At 35.9% G+C, this 20,679-nt stretch overlaps 1 protein-coding gene across 1 annotated transcript in view; it reads left to right on the plus strand.

Moving 5' to 3' along the window:
- The window catches only part of LOC114660537 (methyl-CpG-binding domain protein 1-like), a 417,772-nt gene that overhangs the window by 38,360 nt on the left and 358,733 nt on the right, over window positions 1–20,679 (plus strand). The window contains exon 2 of the mRNA XM_051933483.1: window positions 13,147–13,262. The gene's annotated coding sequence lies outside the window, so the exon portion shown is untranslated. The remainder of the gene's footprint in view (window positions 1–13,146; window positions 13,263–20,679) is intronic.

Raw genomic sequence — 20,679 nt, forward strand, 5'->3', positions numbered from 1 at the left:
TGGATGTTTTGAATTCCAAATAAATGAGGTTATGATTGAATCTCACTTCTTAAAAAATGATTTATTGATGTATATTGGAATGCTTTGAAATAGAAAATGAAGCTTAGGAAGGATATTCATCTTAACAGTATTAATTCTTCCAGCTAAAGGAAGAGTAGACCATCAATGCAAAAGTCTTGTTTAATTTTTTCCATGCAGACTACAAAATTTTGTTGATAAAGAGCTTTATGTTAAATTATGATGTTTACCCCTAGGTATTTAAACTGATCTGCGATGATAAAAGGGAAGATGTCCAATCTACTACTGTGTGCTAGAGAGTTCATTGGAAAGAGAACATTTTTATTCAAATTAATTCTGAGACCAGAAATCTTTTGAAATTCTGTTAGTGCTGTTAAGACTGCAGGAACAGTATTTTGTGGATCTGATATATATAGTACCATATCATCTGCATATAGTGAAACTTTTTGTTCAAGACTTCTCTGATAATCCCCTTTATCTCATAAGCATTTCAACAGTGAATTGCCAGTGGCTCAATGGTGAATGCAAAAAACTGGTGACAAGGGGTATCCTTGTCTAGTACCATGTTCTAATTTGAAGTTGTCTGAAATAATGTTGTTCATACAAACTGAAGCTTCTGGAATGGTATACAGTAGTTTGATCCATGCACATATGTTCGGGCCAAATGCAAATTTCTTCAATGTAGTGAAAAGGTAGTTCCATTCAACCATATCAAATGCTTTTTCTGCATCCAACAATATCTGCGAGGTGTTAGACTTTATGGGTGAATATATTACATTAAACAGGTGTCGAAGTTTGGAAGCTAAGTGTCTGCCTTTAATAAATCCAGTTTGGTCTTATGATATTACCGAAGGAAGCACTTTCTCAGTCCTTGTAGCTAGGAGTTTGGGGAGTATCTTAACATCATTATTCAGAAGTGAGATTAGTCTGTATGATACACATTGTAATAAGTCCTTATTTTGCTTACAAAAGACAGTAATTAATGCTTGGTGAAAAGTTTGAGGTAGAATGTTATTGTCTCTTGCTTCTGTAAATGTTGCTAGTAAAATGGGAGCTAACTTAACTGAGAATTTTTTATAAAGTTCGGCAGGGTAGTCATCAGTGCTTAATGCTTTGCCACTCTGAAGTGAGTTTATAGCATCTAGTAATTCTGATAGTGCCAGAGGTTTATCCACTTCATCTGTACTGAGAGTATCTAGTTCTGGTAACTGTAATGCATCCAAAAACTCATTAGATTGGGTCTTGTCTTCTTTAAACTGAGTAGAATATAAGGACTTACAATAGTCTCTAAATGTGTTCATTATATTTTTTTGGTCAATGATTTTGTCTCCGTCTGTGTTGGTAATTATTGGGATTGCATTGCGAACATCCTGCTAGTGGATTTATTGAGCTAAGATCTCATTAGTTTTCTTCCCATGTTCATGGTAATGATGTCTTGATTTAAAAATTAGTTGTTCTGTTTCTTTAGTTGTCAAGAGGTTGAGTTCTGTATGAAGAGCCTGTCTTTTCCTATGAAGTGCCTCATTTGGACACCTGGCATGTTCTGGATCTATTCTGGTAATTTCACTGATTAGCTCTGATACCTTCTGGGTTTCCAATTTATTTTTGTGTGAAAGATATGAAATAACCTGTTCTCTTAAGAAAGCCTTCAGACTTTCCCAGAGTATTCCTGCAGAGACCTCTGACGATGCATTTGTCTATAAAGAAAAATCGATTTGGTTAGATATAAATTCTGTACAGTTCTCGTCTGCTAATAAAAATGGGTTAACACGCCAGCTGAGATGAATATGTACGGCATAGTGATTTAAGCTCCATGATCAAAGGGGCGTGGTCGGAAATAACAATTATGTCATACTTATAAGATTTAATCGTAGGCAAGAAATTGTTATCTATAAATAAATAATCAATTCTTGAGTAACAGCGATGCACTAGTGAGTAGAAGGAATATGCTTTTATGTTTGGGTTTAGAAATCTCCAGGGATCTAATAAGTTGTGATCAGTTACAAACTGTGTAATTGTTTTTGTATTGTTAGATATCATCGCCCCTGTGGCAGGTGACCTATCTAGGTCTGGATTTAAAACACAATTAAAGTCCCCAGCCATTATAATTTTATGAGTGTTCACATTGGGAATGGATGCAAATATGTTTTGGATGAAGTCCTTATCATCTACATTGGATATGATATTTATCAAAATCACTTTACAGTTAAATAAATTACCCATGATGATCACATATCGCCCTTCAGGATCAGATACTACATCTGATACTACAAATGAGATTGTTCTATGTATAAGAATTCCCACACCTCTAGTTTTCTTTGTAAAGCTGGAATGGAATATTTGGCCAGTCCAGTCTCTGTGTAGCTGAAACTGATCCTTGCTTAATAAGTGGGTCTCCTGTAAAAATACTATTTTAGCATTTAGACCTGTTAGGTGAGAGAATGCTTTGTTTCTCTTTAATTCGTAATTGAGACCTTTAACATTCCAGCTCACAAAGTTAACCGGTCATGGAGACATTGCTTCTGAACTTTTGTTGACATTTTGTAGTCTTAATTTAAGATAGTACATTATTACATAAGACAGCTTTGACCTTAGTTTCCGGTTTTTCCAGGAGTTATTGCCATGAAGCCTATTGTTACGTTGGCACTGACAATTATAAGGATTAAAAGGATAGATTAGAAATAGTTTGCTCTCTTTCTCTACCCCCCTAGTCCCCCTGCCCCCCCATTTTGCCTCCACATGTGAGGCTAGGCCACACTTCACAAAGTCCCAGTCCTCTGACATACCTAGAGACATAGCATGTCCAAAACAAAACAAGCCCCCAGCAGCGGCGTATAAGGATTAAAACAGAGATATCAATTGACAGTACAGTCCAAATACTGTGAACATAAAATATAATATTAAAACGTCTTGAGAGAGTAAACCCATAGAATGATGTTAAACAGTAGCCGTAGATAAGCAGATAACATTTGACAATAAGCCCTAATACAATAAACCAAGGGTATGCTGTTAAACAGTCCCCCATGAAAAAAAAATGACACATACATACGTACACGCATATAATTGTGACAAAATCTTAAACAAAAAGTGGCCGAGAAGGAAATAGGATGTACAATTATGGTATCAGTATCACTGCAAGTGGATCAAACAGCAAGTAAGATTTTCTTTACCATGCCAGGACCGGATGTGACACACAATCGTATTTCAATAAGTGTCGGGATCAGTTTTCTTAGCTCTTTTTCTGCTTCCTTCATAGAAGTAAAAATGTAGAACTTGCCTTGAATGTCCATTTTCAGTTTGGCGGGATACAAGAGGCTGTATCTGATCTCTGATTTCCGTAAGCGCTGTTTAATGTTGTAAAATGCGGCACATTTAGCAGCTGTTTAGGGTGAGAAATCAGGGAAAATACAAATTTGATTATTTTCAAATATAATCTCTTGTTTCTGTCTGAAAAGTAACATTATATGTAATTTAAATCGTAATTTTTCAAAACGCACAATGAGAATCCTAGGTTCTGAGGTATTCGATCCACATATAAGGTAAGCTGCTGCTATCTTGGTGTCCATTTATATTAGAGAAATAATAATAATAATTCTTTGCATTTATATAGCGCTTTTCTCACTACTCAAAGCGTTCAGCAATTGCAGGTTAAGGACCTTGCTGAAGGGCCCAACAGAGCAGAGTCCCTATTGGCATTTACGGGATTCAAACCGGCAACCTTCCGATTGCCAGTGCAGATCCCTAGCCTCAGAGCCACCACTCCGCCATAGAGAACAGTTTAGCTATGAATTTCACTGGGTTTGGACTTTCATGATTCTTAGGGAGACCTTCGATTCTGATATTATTCCTTCTGCAACCATCTTCCATTGCAGCTAGTCTGTCTCCAAGCACATTGCATTCGGAATTTGCAGCTGTTGCTTTTCCATCAGCAGTAGATGCCAGTTGTTCAGCTATTTCAACATGAGTCATAAACATTTGCTTAACTTCTTCAAACTGAGTGCCAAATGCTCTAAGTTTATTCTCTAGCTTAGGTGCATGTTCCTGTATCTTTTCCTCAATTTTTTTTAGCATACCTTTAAAGGTTGCCTCAAAGTGATTACTTAAACATTTTTCCTGGTCTTTAATATCCCGAAGCAGCTTCATGTTTGTCTTGTGTATGCCCTTTATTAGCAGAAGCATAAGAAAACAAAGATGCTCACATGACAAATAATGCGATAATTCAGTCCAAAATAAATAATAAACGTGTAATGTGCAGAAACTGCAAAAAGAATTTAAAGAGTGTAAGAATTTAGCTTGAGATGACAGGAGGAAGCTTTGAATGGCCTGATAGCAGTTGGTATGAAAAGACCCCCAGATGCGCTTCTTAGCACACTGTGGTGGAATGAGCCTGTGGCTAAAAGTGCTCCAAGAGAGTGCCTCCTGGAGGGGGTGGAGGGGATTTTTTTCATGATGGCATCCAATTTTGCCATCTTTCTCCTTTCCACAACAGGCTGCATTGTGTCCAGTCTTTACACTCTGATGGAGCAGGCTTTCCTGATAAGTTTATTCAGGCATCTTTTGAGCTTAAGTTGCTTCCTCAGGAGACTGCAGCGTAGAACAACACAATGGCTACTCCTGGACTCACTGAACATTTCCGGCAGCTTGCTGCATACATCAAAAGATCTGAGTCTCCTTAGCAAGTACAGTCTGCTCTGGCCCTTCTTGTACAGCGCCATATTAAAAGGTAAACAGTGGTAAACAAAATAGAGACAATGTTGAAGCCTTTTGTCTGCCCAGACATATGGATAATTGAATAAACTTTACTGTTCTGTTCCAGTAGTACTAGGGTGTTGTACCATGTTAGCCATTATGAATGTAGAGAATAGCCAAGCAAAATGACACCTTTTATTGGCTAACTAAAAAGATTACAATCTGCAAGCTTTCGAGGCAACTTAGGGGCCTGAGTTGCCTCGAAAGCTTGCAGATTGTAATCTTTTTAGTTAGCCAATAAAAGATGTCATTTTGCTTGGCTTTTCTCTGTCCTGTTCCATAAATCTTTCTCATAATTATGTTTGTGGTGAAAGAGCCACAAAGGAATATAGTGACAAAAAGATTAAAATGGTAAACCTAAGCTAATCCTAAATTTGTTAATAATAAGTACTGTATGTCCTATCTTTCAACCAAGAAAGAAAAACTTAAATATGAAGCCCAACCATGACTCTCGTGTTGTGTTTCTTTTTAGCACTTAGAGCACTTAATCCAACTGTTTCCTACACACAACCAAAGTGTTCACATGGTGAAAATTAAATACTAAAGCCTGTTTCACACAAACGAGCATCTGCAAGTTTCTTATATCCAGTTCCTCAAACAGGCCCATATGTTCTTTACATACGTTTGACTTACCCAGATAAGCACCAGCATGCTGTAGCTTAGTTGTTTTTTTTTTCACACCAAATGCAAAAGTGCCTTTCTTTGTTTTTGCCCTAAATAAACAATGAAGCTCGGATTGCCTTCTGTTATATACACAGACACCTTACTTTTACCTTGTGATGTTTTTCCATCAAATTATAAAAAAATCCTTTTATCGTTAGCTACGTTCTCTGTTTTTCTTTGTCAGACTCCTAGGAACTATTCATTGTCAGCCAATTCAAAGTGTTTTTCTTTGTTGCCTTTTCCTCTCCCAAAAATCCTGAGACTGAAGCTAATGCTGATTTGGATCAGATTTAAAGGATAATTTTGATATAGTTCAGTTATTTTTTCACAATCATGGTATATACTAGTTTGCCATGTGAAACTGCATTCCAAACTGAAACATATTTTACAAATTGTAAAAAATAGGTAGCATGCTCTTGCATTTTATAATGGAGCTAATGGGTTCTGGGTCCTATTGTGAAGAAAAGCCTTAGAGCTTGCCAAATATGGCCACCTTAAGATAGCAAAGGGTTTGATTTAAGAAAATGTGCCTTCCATATTTCTGAGGCACAAAAGCAAACTGGAAATAATACATTTTATCACAGATTCTTGGTGCTATTTTCTACAGGTATGGATACATTTCTTGCTCACTGCTCTTTTTGCAGCGACTGTCATGCGTGGAGTTATGATAACCCCACCTCCCAGGGAGTGAGATGCAATCTGTGTGGCAGTACGGTGAAAAGAGTAAAATGAGTTTCATTGTACTTTGTACATATAACAAAAAATCTGAGCTGAGCCCCTTACATTGCAGCATATTCACATTAGTAAAATGACCAGTAACTGTGTGTCTGTTTGTCTGGTTGCTATGTCTCTGTCATTCTAACAAATGGTTTATCACAAACATTTGTAGTAATAAAATGCATTGTGTTTGTCATTACAACAGATGGCACATTGCAAACATTAATACTGCTTTTACAAATCCTATACCAAATGGCATATAACAGAGACATGCGCATTTCTTTTGAAATTCCACATGACAAACATTTATAGTAATGTATTTTATTAATGCAAATATTTATGATGTGGCATCTGTCAGAATGACACATGTAATGCATTACAAAGTACATTTCAAAAGATGATGCACTGCAAACGTTAACACTGATGTCTACGTTGATTACTTAGATTTCAACCCGTCCAAGACCAGTAGCACAGCTAATTTTTAATAAAAGTCTTAGATTTTGAAAGACCAAAGATGCTTACACATAGCACAATGATAAAAACAATACTCAGCAAAATGAAAAGGCAGCATGTATTATAGAGCAAATTGAAGCATCACAAACCAACTGTCAATTTTTTTAATGCATGATGAGTTGCATTAGCGGAAGATATAGTAATAAAAGAACAGAGGACAACATTTTTGAGTGAAAATTCACTGACACTCATTGAGACAAATCAATTCATAATTGTACAGGGAGAACATGCAGACTCCATGTAGAATGCAGAGATGTGAGAAAGGAATAACAGCTTTACACTACCACGCTGCATATGTTAAAACATCTGTACTAAACATACTAAACCTCAACCTTGTTAAATTTAGGTCAGATGGCATTGATAAAGTGGCCCTAGTGTGTGTGGGTGTGTGTTCACCCAGCAATGGACTGGGACCCTATCTGGGAATTGTTCCTTCCTTGCATCAGATGCTTGCTAGGATAGGAGGCAGCTGCTCTGCAACCCTGCTTTGGATAAGCAGGGTAGAAAGATGGATGGATGATTGTAAGGCTATAATACCAGTTTTTGTCTCTTGATTGCATGTTACAAGTGTGCTCAAAATTTTCTCTCAGTGAAGCACACACATATGCTAATCCAGCAGCAACAGGCAATATCTTTGCAAAATAAGAAAATAAGATTCCATATAGTGAAATGATATAAGCAATCATAAGTTTTTTAGTTATTGCTGTCTAGTTGTCTACAGAACAGAGACAGCAATTCACATCATGGCATTAACATTCATTGTCAATAACAATGCATGGCGATAACTTTCCAAGATGTCCTGGCCCTGAATGGTGCTGCTGATGAAGATGAGCAGTGAAGTAGAGTGCACAGCTAGTCAGTCTCCTTATAAAATGGCTGAATTTCACAACAATGATTTGCTTCTTACTTTCTGTAAACTTAAATGCTTAAAATGACATACAGTAGATATGCTGCTTTGCAATGTATGTGTAATCTCAAGACATGGATTATTACTTGATAACATTTTTTGCTTGAAAAATGTATGTATTCGGTAAGTTTTAAGGCTTTTCTTCACAGTGGGACCCCAGTACCTATTTGTTTCATTATAAAATGCAAGACTGGGCTAGTTTTCAAATTATAAAATATATTTCAGTTTAGAATGCAGTTTCATGTGACAAACTAATATATACCTTGATTCTGAGGAATAACTTGAAAATTGACTTGAAAAATACCAAACTTATCTTTTAACCTCAGAGTGCCACTCCTTGACTTTTCAACTCTTTCTTTCTTTCTTTCTTTCTTTCTTTCTTTCTTTCTTTCTTTCTTTCTTTCTTTCTCAAAATGAACAGTTTCCTTGATAACCAGCTCCCTCCCTTCAAAACATTGCCAAGTTTCAACAAAAAGATGGTGAAAGGAAAGGGCACATGCATGACAATGACTCCCATCGTATATTAACGTGCCAGGTGTAGAATGCCTGAATATATAATCAAAACAAAATACCATGAACAGAAAAACACAAAAAAAAGAGCATAATGGCAAAAAGTGGCATGAATATGGGCCTGTCACTCTTGTACAATTGTGCAAGAGTTAATAATTCAGAACAGATTTGTTTTATTATTTGTCAAATGCAAGAAATTAGTTCAAATGTAGTTGGAGAGGCCAGGTCAAAAGAATAACCAAAACCAAAGAGGCCAACAATCTTGCCAAATTAATTTTTAGTCAGAGTGGAAGTTAAATAAATACTCCTTGATTTGATTTGTTTTCAATCCTATTTTTGTAAAGAAAATGATGTATTTGTATGGAATGATTACAGTAAAATCAATAAAATTAAAAAAATAAATAAATGTTCCTTATGATAATGTAATTTAATCACTGTTACTTTGTACTAATTGTGGTCTTTTATTCAATTCTATAGCATGACAACTAAAGTGCAAACTCAAAGAAAGTAAATCTTACATGACTTGTATTTTATAATAAGCTTAAGCATGACATTACATATGTATCTGAAATAAACACACACACACACACACCAATGCATTCCAACAATGCACTGCGTCTTTAGAAAGGAAGCACAAAATTGCACCAGTGATGGCATTGCTTGCAAATTACCAAAAAGTAACAGAAACTAAAAAAACAATAGCAACTGCTAAATAAACAGTCACTTTACAAATGTGTGATCACTTAATATATATTGTTTCCTGAATCTTAACTATATTTCCTGTGTTACTGATGTCTCTGCTCTGATAGTATCCATTTCTTAAGATTTATTACTTGTAGTAACTTTGGTTCCTTTGTTCTGTGCAGATAAAATCATGTCCACTGACCTTTTGACTATGTAAGTTTGTGTTTATATGTGATGTGTGAAGATCTGTTAGATCTTTGGTTTTATTATTACATACAACAATGTCCTTGCTGTGTTTTGATTTGTATGGCAGCTGGTTTCATGCTTCGTCTTCTGCTTGCTTGTTTTTTTTACAAATGTTTTTGCAGTGGGAGTCTTCTGGTTCATTAACTTTGCCAAGTTCTGCTGGATGTAAGGATAGAGGATAAGAGAAAATGTGCTACCTATACAGTGACTTCAGACAGGCATTATATGTGTAGTGACACACCACTTAGCTTGTTGGTCATGAGATAAAATTTCAAAAATGAACCAAGTTTTGCCATAACCATTACAGTAATTTGGTATTGTCATTTTGAAATATTAATGACAGCAATGCTGGATACTTCAGTTAAAATGACATGATCACATTGAAGTAAAGTTCATAAAAATGTCCATGGCCTACCTGAAGTAAAGATCATTAAAATGTCCATGTCCTGCCTTTAGCAGATGTTGGGGAATCAGTTGGGGGTTCCACTTGTTGACATTTACCTCAAAATGAGCTTTGAGGTATTTTGTATACCTGTACCATCCTCCAAACAGAAGAAAATCCTATTAGTGGAAGGAACTCTAGGATGAAATTTACCAATTATTTGTTTTTCTCTGTAATTACACTGGTAAAGCAGCAGTTGCATTATGTTTCTGTGTATTTCCTTAAATTAAAAATTAAAACCATTTATTTACATTTAGGCAGAAATAATCTCTGACAATTTTTTCAATCTTTTTTTTCACATTTTCTTATATAGTTCCTGGGTCCCTAAAAATGCTGTATACATCATATAGGGTTTTTGAGGGGCCCAAGGCTTAATGGTTACCTTTATTTTTTGTTTTCAGTTTTCTAGTTTTTGCAAGGGCCCTGCCATTATGTTATATCAATTGTTGCTAGCAGATGCTTGCTAGGATGGCTGTGAGTAAAATGTTTAAATGTTTTTTTCTTTAAATCCAAAGCTGATTTCTCGTTACAAATTCTTTTCTGTCCCTTTAACCATATGATCTTCTATTTATGTTTTAATTTCTAAATTTCAGTTTTTGACTGTCATGTTTCTCATCTTGAATATGATTATTGTTTCGCATTCTGGCCTCAGTTTACTCGATTCTTGCTCTCTCGGTTTTGACCTTGGCTGACCAGATTATTTAATCTTTGCATTAAAGGATTCTATGTAAAATACATGTTAACTGACACAAAGATATAGTCACACTGAAGTAAAAATTGCTAAGGAAGACCACCTTCTCCAAATTAGCTAAATTAGGAGGGTTATGTTAATGTCATGGGTGGCATGGTTGCGCAGTGGTAGCGCTGCTGCCTCGTAGTAAGGAGACCTTTGTTTGCTTCCTGGGTCCTCCCTGTGTGGAGTTTGCATGTTCTCTCCGTGTCTGCACAGGTTTCCTTCGGGTGTTCCGGTTTCCTCCCACTGTCCAAAGACATGCAGGTTCAGTGCATTGGCGATCCTAAATTGTCTGTAGTGTGTGCCTTGCGGTGGGCTGGTGCCCTGCCCGGGGTTGGTTTCCAGCCTTGCGCCCTGTTTTGGCTGGGATTGGCTCCAGCAAACCCCCGTGACCCTGTAGTTAGGATAAAGCGGGTTGGATAATGGATGGATGGATGTTAATGTCACAGATGTTTAAAGAACCAAGTTTGGGCCTTCTAAGCCTTAGATGAATGCCTAAGAAAACATCATGACAGTTCTAAAATCTAGTTAATTATAACATATTTACATTCATTTTTTATTTCCTAAACTAATCCAAGATATAAATATGTTTCATATCCCATGAATGTTTTTATTTAACATTTCTAACTTTGGTTATTTCTGTTTGCCCTTCATTAGAAGAAGATAGGTAATAAGGTGTAAAATTGTTAGAGTGGCCCTTTAATGTGTCAACCATATTTTGATGAGTAATAAGTGGAACTGTCTTCTGCATCAGCATCTGTGCTTCTGATTGCATACCCTGCTTCAGCTAGTATTCCAGCTGCATTTAATGTTCAACATTGGATTTGAAATCAAAATTTAAACAGTCATTTATAATGAAAAAGGTCAAGGAACAGTGAATGGACATCTGTTTTCAAATGATCTGTTTTCATGAGTGTCACTTTTAATTATTGGAGGTGTAGGCACATTATGTTTCCCTCAACTAGCGTTTAGTTTAAAATTTACCATAGCAAGATGGACATTATATTATTCTGTACTGGTTACTATTATAAGGCGTAGTGGTAGCTCTGAGGCTAAGGATCTGTACTGGTATCTAGAAGGTTGCTGCTTCAAATCCTGCTACTGCCAAAGAGGATCTTCCTTCGTTGGGTCCTTGAGAAAGAACCTTAACCTGAAAAAAATTGTTTCTGGGCACTTTACAATGGCTGACCCTGCACTCTGACTTCAAAAGGACATAAGAAAAGACAATATCCCATTGGGGATTAATAAAGTATATTAAAAAAAATCAGTCATTTTCTCAGCTTAACATTTTAAACTTGGCTACACCTTTTGCATCTGAAAATTCATTCCTAGCTTTCCTGTTTGTCCCTTCAAACTCAGTGTCACTTACTTGGCGAGACTTGTGCTTACCTTTAATGTGTAATTGCTGTTGTGGCTGTTAGGTGTAGTGAGAGCTTGTTAGGCTATCATTCACAGATTTGGTATTTTGTTGAACAATGTAATATTTAATTGCAAAGTTCACTGTTTTAGCCAATAACGAGTATGAGTATTGACAGTGTCTCAGACTCACTAATTAAAAATGTGGCCTTTATAAGTATTTAAACACATGATCCCACAGTGACAGGTACATTAATAGAATTATGTTTCATATGTTTTATGAGATGTTTTGTTAGATTTCTGGTTCCACTCAACATCTTTGTGATGTAAACACCATTTACTAATCAGGGTTTTGTGTTGGGAAAAAGCCCAGGTCAGGTTAGGCAACCTCCATGTATGACAGTGTAGTATGGAAAGATGAAAGGTGACATGGATGGATGCATTACAGTCCAACTGAGCAAATAGCGAAAAATGGTGTAATGGCTATGTTAGTAAAACTATGGGAAAGAAACACGTTAAACAGTAATCATGTATATTAATGAGAGTGCACCCTAGGAAGCACTTATTTAATCACCTTTGACTAAAGTGTGAATATCACTTCGTCCGTTTTCATAAGTATCGGGTGGTGCACGAAAAACCGAACCATCTCCGACTCCAATGTCGACGTACGTTTCTTAGCCCGTACACAAAATAAAAGATATGCAATACAAAAATCCCATTGCAATTATTTGAAGGAGCCACGTACAATAAAATACATGTTTTTCCTAGTCATCATCCTTCAGTTCTTGGGCACAAGTCATTCTGTACGGCTTCATTTGTAGTGAGTGCAACACACGTTGACAAGACCTGCGCGAAACATTATCTTGTGGTACCAATTTACATGTTGATTTCCTAGGGCTTCTGGCCATCCGTTCCTGAATATCTGCTACGTAAGTAGGTGTACAAACGGACGGGGCCCAATTCTTTTTGCAGTTTGCAACTGACCAAGTCTTACACCACTTCTTCACCAACTCGTGAATACTGCTCTTAGCTGGTAGGTTTATACCAGGACTCTTTTGTGTGAAAATGTCCCGCGTTTCCTTAAAAGAAACGGTAGACACATACGCCTCCACTATTCCAATCCTCTGTTGCAGAGATTACATCTTCCGGATTTCTTTCACGCACGTCCGTGCTCACTGTCTCACAGCTTCCTTACTAGTGCATAGTTGGGGCTGCTGACCCTGTCGTAACAATGAGGCTCAGCGATCGCGACGGCACCTGCCTGTATAATAGCTCGAGCCAGCCGGTCAGAGACAGTCCAGTTTTTCTTGTGCCACCATGTATTTTATTCCATTTCACATTTGTGGGGGTCAGAGCTCACCTTGTTAGCATTGTGCAAATCTCAAGAACTTTCCATTCTCCATATGAAGTACTCGTATCAGTAAAGAACACAAAAGAAGATGAATAACTGAGTAAATTATGTAAAATATATACTTTCCACATGCCCATGGTGGTCTATTTTGAATATAGTATGTAGACTAAAAAACACTGGTTTGACTGCTTTGTTGAAGATTTTTCCCCAACTACTTTTATGTAATTTCTTTAACATTTGTTTTTATTACTTTTCAGAAAATTATGTCAAATCTTTGAATAACATCTGTTTATAGTCTGGGTGTACGAGGTCAGTAACTCTGCTGCAGCAAGAGGAACAAGGTTTCTGTGACAAAAAGAGGCAGACAAACAGAGTAAGTGACTGAGCTTTTGATCTGATTAGTTTGTTCATGTTGTGTAAATCACTCAGCTACAGTAGTTCAGTTTATGCCCTGCCTGTATTCTGAGTCTATCTTCAGCTTTGAGATTGAACAAATTATAAAGAAGTTAAAAAAGGGTTATTCATTTATTCTTATGTCTGTACATTCAAAGCTTGTACTATGAATATTTTCCATATAGTTTTACACAAATATAATGATAGTTTAAAGTATTCTGTTTTATGTAACACATTTTTCTAACCAACAACCAATTACTTGAATAATTTATTACACTTGTTAAAATGGTAGATAAGATGACTTGTGCAAGGTCACACAAGTTTGTGGTTCTTTACTGGGTTACATGCTTCCTTGTAGAGCTATTGCTTGATAAAGCACAATTTCATTCTGGGAAGGGTTCTTTGCATATGAAATTGGTTCTTTTTGCTTTGAAAAACTTCCTAATAGGTGTACAAGTGGATATCTTTAATGTGTGGTATGCTGCCTAGCCGGATACTAACAGATTAAGATAAACTGAACTCTGTATTATTATATGCAGCAAGAATTCCTATAAAATCATGACTTATTGGAATTTCACAAATCTGTTACCATCTATTCATGGTTACTTATTGTGTTACAGATTAAAATAAATAAAGGTTCTATCTAGAGCTTCATGTGGATGGGTTTTTTGAGAACCAGAAATGGTTCCCTTATGGCATCGTTCTGAAGAACTACTATGGTACCTTTATTTTTAAGAGTGTACTTAAAAAATAATTTTGCTCTCCCTTACAAAAGATATAAAATTTGGCTTTCCTTAAAGGAAATAAAAATAATTTCTTGAAATCCAAACTTACTTTCACAGCAATAAGCCATATTCTTGTTGGACAATGCCCTGCAAGGAATGTCACAACACTGTACTCTTAAAGTGTTTGGCCAAGAAGAAGAGTTGCCTTTGGAACTCCACCCATGTTCACATGCTTTCCTCCCTTGAGGAGCAGCATTTGGCAACAGATGTGGAGTTGCTGAATTGAGAGCTTTTCTAATACCTCGGCTAATGTGTGCAGGAAACTGTTTGCATCCTTGAAAATGGCCTCACACTATAAGTGAACATCAGCATACACTTTGGTGTATTTTTTGGTGTATGCTTTGGTACAGAACCTCCACAAGAATGTGTTTTGATACATTTTTCTGCTTTGCTATTTATTTATCTAGATATCTATTTATATTGCTATTTATGGAATTATTCATATATAGAAGAACAGAGAGGTCCAGAAATGGGTTGCTATGGCCAACCAATGGCATAAGGGTTATACTGTGGGCAGTTGCGTAGGGTGAATTACTGTCATGTGGTGCCACGCATTAAACCAGGTGGTGCCATAAGTGATTTATATGCAGTAGCTGCCTGGGATGTCCCTCTTTGCCAGATGTGCATGAATATGAACAGAGCAGTGCTGAAGCTTTACTTGCATTTCAGGAAAGGTTTAAAATGTTACTGGGGGATGATGTGTGAAAGATCATTTCCTTATAGATTTTGGACTGTAGATATTTGAACTTTATATTAATTATAAATGGGTTAGCTTTCTTCAATAATGGCTCCCACCTAAACAAACTATTATGATAAACAAATGAGTGATTAAAAAGTTAAATCTGTTTCATTAGATAGTGTTAGACCTTTGAATCTTGAAGGCATTATTTCAATAGGGTGAATAAACATGAAAAGGATTTGTGCATGCAATACTTTAGTGACTGCTGTGCAATGTCATTTTAATATTTCTTTTTAATAAAGAATGAATCCAGACATAAAATAAACAGAATATAAGATGACCCAGTTTTGAGAAACAGAAAAAGAGAAAAGGCAAACTGAAGAAAAAAAAATTTCGATGGTTGCACTTGAGAGGAAATTGGGGGGTCTTGGAAAGGCTGTTTTTTCCAAGTGGCCAATCAAAAAGAGCAGGCTCATGCAGAATCAGCTGAGAGTCACGCAGATCTGAACATGCCATCTGCTTACTATGTGTATCGTAGGCAGTAGCAGCGAGGGAAGCCAATTCAGATGACAAAAAATTAACTTGGCTACTGTGCTAGAAGAAAGATATATATGTTTCTTTGCAGCGCATTACTTTGTCTCATTTTTGTTGTTTCAAATTCCATTACACATCTTGTGAATTGTTTAACTGTCTGTAATAAAAAAGAATTCAGGAATAAACGCTAATGTGTAAGACACATACTCTATCTATCTATCTATCTATCTATCTATCTATCTATCTATCTATCTATCTATCTATCTATCTATCTATCTATCTATCTATCTATCTATCTATCTATCTACTGTATGTGTATATAAAAACACACACACACACACACCCACACAAAGACACCGGTTAACATTTTAAAGAATTAGTACAAAATGTATTTGTTTATATTTTAGAATGAAATCCAGACAGATTGGTTTGTGTTGAATTCAGACATTTTCTTAGATGTAAAGTCATAAGAGATTAGAAATATTCAATAAAATAATGCATTTTTGTATTTCCTCCTTAACATTAACATATTATTCACAAACTTGTGTAATCCAATTAAGGGCATTGTGGGAGGATTGGCAGGAGCCTCTTCCAGCAGCACTGTACACAAGGCAGGAAACACCCAGAGCACCAGTCTACTGCAGAGTCCACTAACACACACACACATGCTCATACTCTCTCATGAACAGTGCTGCTTTGTTATTGCCATTCAACATGACAAGTATGTTTTTGGGGATGTTTTCTAGGTGGAAAGCCAGAGTACTGGCGGATAACGGTAGAAACTCAGAACAGCCAAATTTCTTGCATGGGATTTGAATGCAGAACAGTTGATTCTGAGTCAGTGCTACACATTGCACCACCATCCCCAGTCACAATTGTCTGATCATTTAAAATTTCCCTTCAATTTCCTAGCTTCTTCTGGCTTCGTATCACGTGGAACCCAAAGCTGTATTATGATGAAATGTGTAGTCTGTACTTTTCAACTTTTATAAGGTCATATAACCACATAATCTGTAGGTCTTTTATGTTCATTGATCTTATTCGGATTTTAGATTTGAGGTGGAATCAAGGAGAATGTGGTGTAGTTGAGCCTCACAAACCACCATGATATGATTATACCACTGTTTCTGCTCTGACGGAGTGACTTCAGGATTTAAAATCCTTTTCACACTTTGCACACATGATTGATGACCCCAATGTGCAAGTCTGTTTTTTTCTCCCAGAACTCCTATGTAATGTAATTTGCACTTTTGGTTGTCTTCCATATATGAAATCCAGTGGTAAGAACCCAGTAAAAGCTTGAGGCATATAATTAAAGGGGCAAGAGCTGGTGACTGATGTTTTAACTTTATGGAGCATCTACTGCAATGTTTTACTCTGTCTTTTGTCTTGTCAATTCATCCGTGGGTAGTAGACAGATATATGCAAATATTAGCTCTCTAACAATTAAATTAAGTAATGAGGACATAAACAAGGTTTACTTGTCTGTTAGTATTTCTTTAGGAATAAAAACACAACTGAAAAGCCATATGATTTTTTTTTTGCAGTAACTCTAGGGGCCACTATTTTTAAAGGAAAGGCATCAATGGGTATCACATTGTGTGTTCTGTGACTACCAGCATGCAATGCTCCATCTAAATACCCAGCTTGGCATGAAAAAAATAATTTTTCTTTATGAGCAAAAATTTTCTGTTACATTACCCTGTGAGCCCTACTTAAAATTATGCAATTGCATTATCTATTCGTCTGTAAAAAAATTATACATTATAAAACACACTTGAAAATGTATTCATTAAAGTGGAATGTTAATTTCAACGTGAAGTATGTTCTGTATGATTTATTCATTCTTTCATTAAGCTGAATGGATATATTTTATGTTGCCCATGGATGAAAGTTTAAAAATATCATGTGGGGAATCTTGACCTTGAACCATTTTTGAATAGTGTATGCATACAACTAGATTATTAAAAAATCATTGAAAGTTAATTTAAAATTGCTACAAATGACAAAGTTGTATTGGTATTAAATTCTAAAAGGAAAGATGAAAGGAAAGTGAGTCTGGCTTATTTCTCTATGATAATTATTCACACCTTCACCTCCCTATGTATGTCATGATCTGGTGTTTGTTTTTCATTTTTTTTTAAAATAATTCTTGGTGTAAAAATGTTTGAAACGCCATTTTGGAGGTTATGGAGACAATGGAATTTAGTTATTACATTTATTTTTTCACTGGCTGTCATTAGGGTTTTGGTTTCTTTTACTATTTTTCCATATGTTCTCTCCGTGGATTTCTGAGGTCTAACATTCTGAATATGAATCTTATGTTTATTTTTGGAAATTACAGTCTCTTTTAGAATTATAACGTTTTTTGAAATGTTTCATCAGGCATTTTGTATTTTCATGATCACCACCATTTTGGGTTCCCGTTTGCTAGTAGCGTGTCCTTGGTGTTTGCACCCTTCAGGTAATGATGTAATCCAGGATTTCACTTCTTTACCCAAGTTGGAGATTGAAAATCCCTTTTAAAATTGTTTCTTGAAACTGAAACTCTTTTTCTAATGTTCTCTGGTTTTTGACTTTTTAGCCTTGAATTTCTGACCATTATTTTTGTCCTTTGTTTGGGCTTTGATGCTCATGTTTTCAATCTATTGGCTTTTACCTTTTTGCATTTACTTGTCAGACTCCAGGTCACTCTCAGACTCTGTTTGTGTGCAGATATAACAATAAATTGGATCAGTATGAGTGACCCTAAGATGAGGTGCATTTTCAGAGATGTGCTGGAGATACAGGAGGAAATAAAAGTCCTTAAAAAACAAATGACAGGTTTGAGTAGTGCTGGGTACTGTGGTTAGGTACTACTTGTTGTTGTTGCCTTCTGTGGTCAAAGTTAGTTTTTCTATAATTGCTAAATGTTTTGCTTGTATTGAACTAAAAAAAATTTTGTCACAGGAAAAAAAAATAACAGATGATCAGTGTTCAGTCTTCCATCAAGGAGTTAGTGGAGGCAATACATAACTTGAAAGCAACAAGTAATGCATCAAAAATGGTTGTCATGCGGGTACATTCAGAAGTAGCAGCTCACAGATTATTAGAAATGTGTCAGGGTTTAAAGCCAAATAATGAATACATAGCTGAGTTCCAAGAGGGTTATTGACAGAAATTAAGGACAAACATTACAGAATGTAATTGAGCTAGCACAAAAGGTGGTCACTAGGATTGACAGAAAGAAAACTGGAAAGAGGTTCAGTAAGTTGCTCCACTGAACTGAAAGTCACATCGGAGCCAATGGAGTTGGGAAAAACACCAGCTGGCTTAAGAGAATACCAATGTAAGGTTAAGGAAGGCCTTTGCTTGTATTGTGGAAAAGCAGGCATATGGTATCAAATTGTTTGAATTTTCAAGGAAACTAGAACATCCAGTCTATGGTTTAGTATTCTGGGTACTTGAAGTCAAACCCTATGTCAAAATATTTTTGTTATTCCCTGCTTAATTAACAATTTCATGACTACTGCTTTAATAGACTCGGTGTCTGTGGAGAATTTTATTAGTTCCTCAATGGTAGAACAATTGCAAATTACTCCCACTAAAGTAAAAGGCCAGAGTCTTGTCATTAGTAGGGAAGCCTATTGGTTCTGTTCACCTGGATTTTACTGCACCTTCCCTTATGATTGGTATTTGTTTAAACCATGACGAACAAACTAATTTTTTTTGTTATCGAATCTCCCCACCTGCAGATTATCATTGTTTCCCTGGTTAGAAAAGCATAGTCCAGTCTTTAACTGTAAGGATAAAGAAATTAGTTAAAAGTGTTCATATTCTCTGCAGAAAGGTATTAAAAAGGTATTAAAACTTTACCTAGACCAGTTCTGTGTAATACTGTATCAGTTCTTCCTCCGAGTACCAGACTATTCTAATGTAATTAGCAAACAACAAACTCTTGTGCAAACACCTCACAGGAATTATAATTGTGCTATTGAACATTTTACTAGGGCTCCTTTGCCTAAGGTTAAAGTTTACACTTTCATGCACCCATTGCAGGGAACTATGAGGCATTTCTAACAATTTACAGAATGGCTTTATTGCTCTTTCCAATAGTCCAATTGGAGCTAAGTTTTTCTTTGTAGAGAAAAAGGATAGTGAACTACATCCCTGTATCTGTTACAGAAAACTTAAAAAAATCACAGTTTATATAAATGATCCTCTTCCTCTTATCTCCCCCATGCTTTATCAAGTAATGGGGTTCTTTAAATTAGATCTTAGGATTCCTTACAGTCTCACTGATATCGGAGATGGTGACGAGTGTTTTTAATATGTCAAGTGGACATTATGGATAAGGGGTAATACCCTATGGATTGGGTAATGCTTCTGTAGTCTTTCAATTATTTGTTAATGATATTCTTCGGGACCTTTTGAGGGTTTTTGTGCTGGTTTACATAGATGAAATTTTGATTTTCTCCAAAGATCTTCAGACACTTACATATTCTTTGCCTGAAGGAAGTCTTTTGAAGACTATGTCACAACAATATATTTGTAAAAATAGAAAAATTAGAGATTCATAAAGAAAAATTAATGTTTCTTGGGTATGAAATCTCTAGAATGGGGCTAACTATGGACAATTGTAAAGTAAAGCCTATTCTGAATTGATCTCTACCTTTAAGCATTAAGGAAGTCCAAAGATGTATGAGCTTTGCAAATTATTACCAGAAATTAATGAAGAATTAGATCAGTTATTTCACCTATCACCTCTTTAATTAAAAAGAATAATAGCAAATGCTTACCACTACCCCTGTGCTTCAACTGGTATTCATAATTGATTTGATGCACCAACTGTTGATGTGGGTGCTATTTTATCCCAAAGATGTCTGAGCTCTGGGGTAGTGCATCTGTGTGCTTCAAAAAATTTCACAAATTGGAGTAGAACTATGATCCAGGGAATCATGAATTGCTAGCAATCAAATTAGCCTTGTAGGTGTTGTAGCATTGTTTAGAACAGTGAACAGTGGTTCTCAAACTGTGGGGCAGGCCCCCCTAGGGTCGTGCGAAGTAACAAAAAGGGGTGCGCGAAGATGTGAAAAAAAGAAAACAAGAATTGAAAATATGAAAAGTACATCTATTGAAACCAAAACAAATTAACTTAAACTACATTCTGATACTAGAAAAATAAATATAGAGTTAGATAAATGTTGATAAAAGTTAAGTAGGTATAATAAAATATGCATCTATGATATATCATTAATTAAAAAAGAACAAATTGGTATTAGTGGGCTCCTTTCAAAAAAACTTGAGGGGGGCGCAAATAAAACTGTTATGAAAACTCGGGTTGCAAATACTTAAAGGTTGAGAAACGTTGATTTAGAAAGTGTCAAATTTCTTTTCATCTTTTATACTGTGTGAAGAAA

Source organism: Erpetoichthys calabaricus, chromosome 11 (genome assembly GCF_900747795.2).
Source record: "Erpetoichthys calabaricus chromosome 11, fErpCal1.3, whole genome shotgun sequence".
Lineage (NCBI taxonomy): Eukaryota > Metazoa > Chordata > Cladistia > Polypteriformes > Polypteridae > Erpetoichthys > Erpetoichthys calabaricus.